The 10,000-nt window shown below is 38.4% G+C and overlaps 1 long non-coding RNA gene across 1 annotated transcript in view; it reads right to left on the bottom strand.

Annotated features, from left to right (window-relative positions):
• LOC118767618 overlaps positions 1–10,000 on the bottom strand; it is a 29,197-nt gene that overhangs the window by 17,829 nt on the left and 1,368 nt on the right. Inside the window, exon 2 of the long non-coding RNA XR_005003539.1 lies at positions 5,605–5,614. This is a non-coding gene — a long non-coding RNA (uncharacterized LOC118767618). The remainder of the gene's footprint in view (positions 1–5,604; positions 5,615–10,000) is intronic.

The following is a 10,000-nucleotide window of genomic DNA, read 5'->3' as shown; positions in this document are numbered from 1 at the left end:
CCACAGACACGTGCACACTTAACGTAGTTCTCGGGGATATTCAGCGTGACACAGAGAGTGACAAGGCCGGCCCTTTGAAATACACTTTGTTTGTACCAGAGGATATATCCTTTGTTTAACTTGGCCTAGCTTCGTGAGGAATAATATAAATAGCATCAAATTAATTCTTCCTCTTTGGTGTAACCGTTATGTAAGCGGTGGCCTTCGTTTTGTTTCAAATGTTCTGTGGAGACTTGTACGGTGATGAGGAAATATTATCTTACTCAGAATAGAGAGAAGATTGGTGATTAGCAAGGGGACTCGGCGATAAAAATAAATCCGCTTCAACAAATTTCGTCCGACGCATGCGGGCATAGAAAAGTGGACGTTAAAACTAGGACGATGACGACGGCGATGATGACGATGATAACGTGATGTATGTATTTATTTAGTCTTTAAACATGATTTTTCTCTTGGGATCCAAATTCTGTTTTCCTTCTCGCGTTTTTCTGGGGTGTGGCCTACCAGATATTGGTAATACTATACGCAACATCTGCTGACTCATTCCTATCAGAAGAAGTATATGTCAATGACAAGTCGGCAAGACATAGGCCAAACATATGGGTAGATGCGAAAATAGTATAGGCGCAGGAGTGGCTGTGCGGTAAGAAGCTTGCTTCCCAACCACATGGTTCCGAGTTCAGTCCCACTGCGTGGCACCTTGGGCAAGTGTCTTCTACTATAGCCTCGAGCCGACCAAAGCCTTGTGAGTGGATTTGGTCGACGGAAACTGAAAGAAGACCGTCGAATACATGCATGATAAATAAATACATACATACATATATACACACATACATACATATATACACACATATATACATACATACATATATATATATATATACACATACATACATATACACATATATACATACATGCATGCATGCATACATACATACATACATACATACATACATACATATATACACACATACATACATATATACACACATGCATACATATATACATATATACATACATACACACACACATACATACATACATACATACATACATACACACACATACATACATATATACATATATACATGCATACATACATACACACATACATGCATGCATACATGCATACATACATACATACATACTTAGATACATCCATACATACATACATACATACATACATACATACATACATACATACATGCATGTATGCAGACATACATACATACATACATACATATATAGATATATACATACATACATGCATGCATACATACGTACATGCATACATACATACATGCATGCATGCATACATACATGCATACATATTATATATATATATATATATATATATCTTATATAAAATCCGTTCCGCGCGCGCGCGCGTGTGAGTCTTCTCAGATCTCGGGCATCCTCCATCCGATTGAAGATAGATAGATAGAAATTCACTCAAATTCACAAATTCATACACACGAAGCAAAAACACGCACACTCACAAGCACGTATCGGCACGCACACACGCACACACACACACACATAAACACATACCTATCCCACACTCACATAAACAGAAGCAACGTACTTCACTTATCAGTCACGTGTTGATGTATACAAAATGGATGACATGACCATTGCAACAAAACGGTTCCCGTTTTCTCAAAGTTACAAGAATTTAAGAAGGAAATAGTGTCGGTGGTGGTGGTGGTGGTGAGATAGAGCGTAAGAGTGGAGGTGTGAGAGAGAGAGAGAGAGAGAGAGAGAGAGAGAGAGCGAGTGAAAGTGAGAGACGGACAGGGAGGAAAAGTGAAGAAGAGGAAAGAGAGAAGTAGAGAGAGGAGAGAAGAGAGCGAAACAAAGACGAGAGAGGAGAGATGGAGAGAGGGGAGGAAGAGAGTGATAGAGAGAGAGTGTGAGGAGGGGAGGGAGAGAGTGATAGAGAGAGGGTGTTAGAGAGGGAAGAGAGAGAGGAGACGAAACGGGAAGTGAGAAAGAGAGTGGAGAAAAAAGAGAGAGTGCAGAGAGAAAGAGACGGGCAGGGAAAGAGTGAATGAAGAGAGAAGAGGGTGGGGAGAGAGAGAAGAGAGAAAGAGAAAGAGAGAGAGAGGCAAAGAGTGACAGAGGGGGAGGAGAGACAGAACAGAGAGAGAGAGAGCGGAGAAAGAGAAGGAGAGAGAGAAACAAAGAGTGACAGAGGGGAGGAGAGACAGAGAGGTGTGGAGGTGGAGGATAGAGAGAAGGAGACAGAAAGACAGAGAGACAGAGAGAAAGAAAGAGACACAGAGAGAAGTTAGAGAATGAGCAAAGAAAGAGAGAAGAGGAAGGGAGAGAGTAGAGAGACAGTGAAAAGAGACAGAAGCAAAGGCGGAGATACAGAGAGGGAGAGGAGAGACAGGGAGGGAGAGGAAAAATGTAAAAAGCGAGAGAGAAGATAAAATGGGTGGTGTTTTAATTCATGGTAAAATGGTAGAGTTATTTAAACTTTAACCTGTTGCTTTGCAAAGCAAACTTTGTGACTCACAAACCAATTCCACCAGACAAACTTGGTTTGTTTATCTTTCCATTCGCTAGTCCCAATTTACAAACTTGTATACGTAATCATGTTGTGCAACTATGCAAAATGTGTGTACAATGTATGCACAATAATAACTCGTCTGATTACGGCTGTGTGGTAAGAAGTTTGCTTCCTAACCGCATTGTTCTGGGTTCGGACCTACTGTATAGCACATTGGACAGGTGTTTTCTGCTATAGCTCCGAGTCGACTTACTCTGAGTTCAAATTCCGCCGAGGTCGACTTTGCCTTTCATCTTTTCGGGGTCGATAAATTAAGGACCAGTTACGCACTGGGGTCGAAGTAATCGACTTCATCCGTTTGTCTGTCCTTGTTTGTCCCCTCTGTGTTTAGCCCCTTGTGGATAGCTTTGTGAGTGGGTTTGGTCGACAGAAGACTAAAACAAGCGAGCGAGCTGGCAGAAACGTATCTCTTTTTTATTACTATCCACAAGGGGCTAAACACAGAGGGGACAAACAAGGACAGACAAACGGATTAAGTCGATTATAGCGACCCCAGTGCGAAACTGGTCCTTAATTTATCGACCCCGAAAGGACGAAAGGCAAAGTCGACCTCGGAATAATTTGAACTCAGAGCGTAACGACAGACGAAATACCTATTTCTTTACTACCCACAAGGGGCTAAACACAGAGAGGACAAACAAGGACAGACAAACGGATTAAGTCGATTATAGCGACCCCAGTGCGTAACTGGTCCTTAATTTATCGACCCCGAAAGGACGAAAGGCAAAGTCGACCTCGGAATAATTTGAACTCAGAGCGTAACGACAGACGAAATACCTATTTCTTTACTACCCACAAGGGGCTAAACACAGAGCGGACAAACAAGGACAGACAAACGGATTAAGTCGATTACATCGACCCCAGTGCGTAACTGGTCCTTAATTTATCGACCCCGAAAGGACGAAAGGCAAAGTCGACCTCGGCGGAATTTGAACTCAGAACGTAACGGCAGACGAAATACGGCTACGCATTTCGCCCGGCGTGCTAACGATTCTGCCAGCTCACCGCCTTAAGAGAGGAATTACAACCGAGTCTACGCTACATACTCACCTCGTCCGTTGCTTCGCTGACGAAAGGTCTCTCATTGTTTACATTGTCGAAATTGCTGTTTATTTCGAACAATGTTGTCAAAAACGGTGCCTTTGCTTTTCCGAAGATCTCCTAAGAGATCCTTCCAGAAAAAAATTGGCTCTTTTGACCTTTTTGTCCTTTTTTTCGACAAAAATACTGCTATCGTCTGCTGTTTTTACTAGCCCCAAGTCGCTTCGCACGCACACGCGCACTACTCCCTCGTGGACATCTCGTGACGCTCCTCACTCTCTCCCCCTCTCTCACAAATGAGCGTCATCGTTGTTGTTGTCGTCACCATTGCTATTGTTGTTGTTGTAGTTGTTGATGGTGCTGCTGATGTTGTTGTGGAAAGACTTCCTTTTGTATCCCACCATAAAAATTTTTTTTTAAATATTAGACATGGTGGAACATTGACTTCCTACCATGTCTTATAATAATAATGATGAGAAAGTCCTAAAAATTAAGAATTTCTATTTAAAGCCTTCATTTTTTGTATTAGGTATATCCATGCCTCAATTGGCCTAACCTTAAGACCTAAATTACCTAACTCTATGAAATTTGCCTAACCTTGGGACAAAAATAGAAATTCTTAATTTTTATGACTTTCTCGTCATTATTCTTATAAGACATGGAAGGCGGCAACTTGGTACAATCGTTTGCACGCCAAGCAAAATGCTTGGCGGCATTTTCGTCCATCTTTACGTTTTGAAAGGTGGCGAGCTGTCAGAATCGTCACTTGACCTGTCGCCCCAGAATGAAGGACAAAACAGAAAATAAACTCACCACTCGACATCAAATAACTTGTTGTCCACGGTGGTGTAAACTTGAAGGATACGAATACACTATTATGTGTTTTTCCCTTACAAAATTCACGGAGCGAGGTCAAGCGTGGCTGACGGCCATAATAATAATAATAATAATAATAATAATAATTATTATTATTATTATTATTATTATTATTATTATTATTAGTATGTACATTGTTCTGTCTTGGTATAAAAGACGGGCTACAGCAAATATTCTGCTCAATACCACAGATTTGCTTGTCAGTTGTTTGACCGTAACCAGTTGAGCATGTCCCTTAGTGGCTGACGATATGTGCATTTCTGATCACGAGCAGAAGTAGTGGGGAGTATCATAGCCATGTGTTGAGAGGGATTCTTTGGGGTTTGAATAATTCACCTTTGGAAACATGGGTGGTTCTTTCAACATCCTTAAACAACCCTTATTCAGGGACCTTTCGAGCGGGATGGGCTACTCAACCTGAAGAAATTTCTAACTGGGCCCCACCTGCAAGGTCATGTGCTGTTTATCTTGATATGAGATCACCATGTCGCGCACATATGGTTGTGATGCATGTGCCTGGTGTACCCATATCAGACGGGTAGTCATGATGGGTATATTGGGCTTCGTATATTTTACCCCAGTGTTACTTTGAGGGCATGCACTGCTCTCTCTCAATAGTAGTAACAACAACAATAACAACAACAGTAGTAGTAGTAGTAGTAGTAGTAGTAGTAGTAGTGATGATGATGATGATGATGATGATGATGATGATGATGATGATAATAATAATAATGATGATCCTTTCTGCTAAGGGCACAAGACCTGAAATTCTTAGGGGTTTTTAGGGGTGGGGGTGGGGGTGGGGTAGTCGATTACATCGGTCCCACAGATTGATAGGGGAACTGGGAATTCACAACTCGGGGAAACAAAAGCGGTCATAGAAATTTTAACAGAAGGCTGTCCCTTCTAATGTAACATTTCTCCAGCCAGTCGACCTTCATAAGTTATTTTTGTTAAGCCAAGAAACAGCTGAAAGGCTCGAGTTGAAACACCGGAAATGTCACTCGCCAGAAGCCGGTCTGCAAACATGTAACAACCAAAATACTTTTCGTAGCATTTGTTTTTTTTGTTTTCATGACAAGAATGGAAATGTTGCAATGAAGACATGTTACATTTGCTTTGCTTTTCAACCTAATTTATTTTAGTTTTCATTTTCATTTTATTTTATTTTATTTTATTTTGGGTGTTTATTTATTCGTATATATTTATTCGTTGCTTCTTATTCCTCCACCCCCCACTTCTTTTGACACATCCGGTTGCTCTTTGGTTGTAGTCGACAACATTGTGTTTGTGTGTATGTGTGCCTTTGTACATGCATATATATATATATATAGAGAGAGAGAGAGAGAGAGAAAGGCATAATCGCATATGTATGAAGCCAATATAGTATTTGTTCATACACACACACACATACACACACATTCGCACACACACACATGTACGAGCATATATATATGTGTGTGTGTGTGTATAATATATACATTCTTATATATATATATATATGTATATATATGAATATACTTTATTTAAGCAGCAGAAAATTCAACAAAATCTGTTACTCTCTGAGTTTCTCGTTGCCGTTCATCAGACAGTTTTGCTAGAATGGAACTTATATATTAATATATAAGTTCCATTCTAGCAAAAACTGTCTGATGAACGGCAACGAGAAACTCAGAGTAACAGATTTTGTTGAATTTTCTGCTGCTTAAAATAAAGTATATTCATATATATACATATATATATATATATAAAGAATGTATATATTATACACACACACACACATATATATATATACTCGTACATGTGTGTGTGTGCGAATGTGTGTGTGTGTGTGTGTTTATGTATATATTCATATATATATATATATAAAGAATGTATATATTATACACACACATATATATATACTCGTACATGTGTGTGTGTGCGAATGTGTGTGTATGTGTGTGTGTGTATGAACAAATACTATATTGGCTTCATACATATGCGATTATGCCTTTCTCTCTCTCTCTCTCTCTCTCTATATATATATATATATATATATATATATATATATATATATATATATATATATGCATGTACAAAGGCACACATACACACAAACACAATGTTGTCGACTACAACCAAAGAGCAACCGGATGTGTCAAAAGAAGTGGGGGGTGGAGGGTCTGATGAACGGCAACGAGAAACTCAGAGTAACAGATTTTGTTGAATTTTCTGCTGCTTAAAATAAAGCATATTACTCTACCACTGGTATTTGAGTACTCTTTTTTCCACCTTGTTTCACATTTATGTGTTTACTCCGGTCTATATATGAATATATACATAAACACACACACACACACACACACCACACACACACACACACACACACACACACACAAACACCACACACATATATATATATATACAGAGTGCGATAGGTAAATTGTCGCCATTTTATATTTTTAATTTTGTCGACTACACAGTATAATAGGACCAGTTGGGCACCGTCTATGGAAAAAAACAGCACCATTACGCAATTCACTCTGCCAGAAATTTGGAAACGACATGTTGTACAGCTTGGCATTCGTGCCGAAAGCCCCAATACGAACATTTCAGGGTATCTGGGTGTCAATCTGAGGACATGTACTGAGAGTGATAAAAATCAAACATCCAGTCAGCATCATGGTGTTTGGAGTGATCACTAGTGATGGCGACGTTATGCCTCCATTCATCTTCCCACGGGGTCTCAGACACAACACAGAGGCCTGGAAGAGGTAGTGCTGCCCTGGGTCAAGAGGATGGTTGATGGAGCACACTATGTCTGGCAACAGGACTCTGCACCATGCCACACAAGCAGGCGAACCCAGTCATGGCTGTCAGACAATTTCTGCGGTCACATCACCCCTAGCATCTGGCCACCTAACTCCTCAGACTGCAATCCCATTGATAATTAAAGTTGGGGCACAGTTAATCGAGAGACCAACAAAACTCCTTGTAACACCAAAGATGAACTGAAGGCAAGGATTACGGCAGCATTCATCGACTTAAACAAAGTGACTGTTCAGAAGAGTTGCAGGAGATTCCGAAGTCGTCTGGAGGCCATTGTTGAAGCCATTGGCGATTTTATTGTATTTCAAGATATTTTTATGTAATTTTGGTAAATATATATGTTAAAATGAGATCTGTGTTATTTTCATTTTTGCGTAATTTTGACAATTTATTCACCTTTACATACATACATACATACATACATACATACATACATACATACATATGTGTTGATGAAAAACTGCACACTTCCCTCTCTCTCTCGCTTTCGCTCTCTTTCTTTCTTTCTCTCTCTTTCCCCCTCGCTCTTTCTCTCTCTCTCTCCTTTTTCTTTTGTTTTTTTTCCCTTATATTTTATTTTACTTTTCTTTTTATTGTTGAAGATAGGAAAAGAAACTCCAAGAGAACATCCGGCTTCTAATTTATTTTATTCTTGCTTTAACAATGATATTCACACATATTCCCTTAATTAGCTCCTCATCAAGTGCAGCGTCTCTTCTATTCACTGTAAGTCGTCCAGCTAACAACGCGAAGCCTCGCCACTTGAGGTGAGAATCACTTTTGTGCCAAGGACGTAAGAATGTGTGATGTGACGAGTACATCAGTACTGAAGAAAAATAATGATTCTGAATTATATTTATACATGGACGTGCATGTTTTGGCCTTACGGTTTAAACTCTTTACACACACACACACATGCTCGCTTCCCAACCACACGAGTCTGGGTCCAGTCCCACTGCGTGGCACCTAAGACAAGTATCTTCTACTATAGCCTCGGGGTGACCAAAGCCTTGTGAGTGAATTTGGTAGGCGGAAATTGGAAGAAGCCCGTCGTATATGTGTGTGTGTGTGTGTTTCTTACTCCACTGTCGCTTGACAGCCGATGCTGGTGTGTTTATGTCCACGTAACTTAGCGGTTCGGCAAAAGAGACCGATAGAATAAGTACTAGGCTTACAAAGAATAAGTCCTGGGGTCGATTTCTTCAATTAACACCCTTTAAGGCAGTGCTCCAGCATGACCGCAGTCAAATGACTGAAACATATATATATATATTAAGCCCGAGGAAACATTGTTTCTAGTTGGCTATATGACACATGATATATATATATATATATATATATATATATATATATATATAACTAATGTAGGATAAAATTTTTTCGGGAAAAAATTTTTATCAATGGCCAGCATATCAAAAAATACCTTTAAAGGTTAAATTTATAAATAATTTACAAAATAAGGACAAAAGAAAAATTCTAATGTCAAATATGCCGAAAAAAAGACAAAATTGTCAATAACCATTATAATTTATGCGTCTCGAAACAAACCGATAGAAATTTCTAAAAAATCCGTTATTACCGCATTGGTCCCAATTTCGGGGTTAATTCGTAAGAATTTCCCCCTCTTCAGCGATAAATACGTGAGATATAAATGAAATACTTACTCATACCCATGGAAAAAGCAAGCACTAAGTCCTGAGCAGACCTAAGTACCCAAATATATCCAAAATAGAAAATCTTCGGCACATCTCGAGACACGTGTGATTCGAACTAGAAACTTTCACAGAGTGAGAGAATCCGGAAGTGAACACTATTCAATTTATAACTAATGTAGGATAAATTTTTTTTGGGGGGAAAACATTTTTATCAATGGCCAGCATTTCAAAAAATACCTTTAAAGGTTTAAATTTATAAATAATTTACAAAATGAGGGCAAAAGAAAAATTCTAATGCCAAATATGCTGAAAAAAACAAAATTGTCAATAACCGTTATAATTTATGCGTCTCATATATATATATTATATATATATATATATATATATATATATATATATATATACAGGTAGTGTTTGGGATTGGGTGTGTTATAGAAGACTATATTATAAAAGGAATTCCAACCTTGTCTGATTTTTCACGTTTTATTTACAATCTTATAATGATATAATATAAGATAATATAATATAATAGAATAAAATAAAAGTAGAATTTTAAATGTTCATTCTGATTGAACTAGTACTTTCATGCATTAATTCTGCAATCTTCGGGTACATGTAATAGTGGTGACAGTCATGCTTCACAATTTTTGACAGTCAAAAATTGTGAAGCATGACTGTCACCACTACTACATGAACCCGAAGATTGCAGAATTTAATGCATGAAAGTACTAGTTCAATCAGAATGAACATTTAACATTCTACTATTTTATTTTATTCTATTATATTATATTATCTTATATTATATCATTATAAGATTGTAAATAAAACGTGAAAATCAGACAAGGTTGGAACTCCTTTTATTAATATATATATATATACATATATATATATATATATACAGAGAGAGAGAGAGAGAGAGAGAAAGAGAGAGAGGGAGAGGGAGAGAATTCACAAAAAAAGATGAAGGCAGGTGGTGTAGACAACAAACAGATGTATTAGTATAACGCTCGGGAAGTGAATAAGTCTTTAACGTTTCGAGCCT

The sequence above is a fragment of the Octopus sinensis genome, linkage group LG23 (genome assembly GCF_006345805.1).
Source record: "Octopus sinensis linkage group LG23, ASM634580v1, whole genome shotgun sequence".
Taxonomy (NCBI): domain Eukaryota; kingdom Metazoa; phylum Mollusca; class Cephalopoda; order Octopoda; family Octopodidae; genus Octopus; species Octopus sinensis.
The sequence above is the reverse complement of the archived record's forward strand: the minus strand, read 5'-3'. Positions and strand labels throughout refer to the sequence as shown.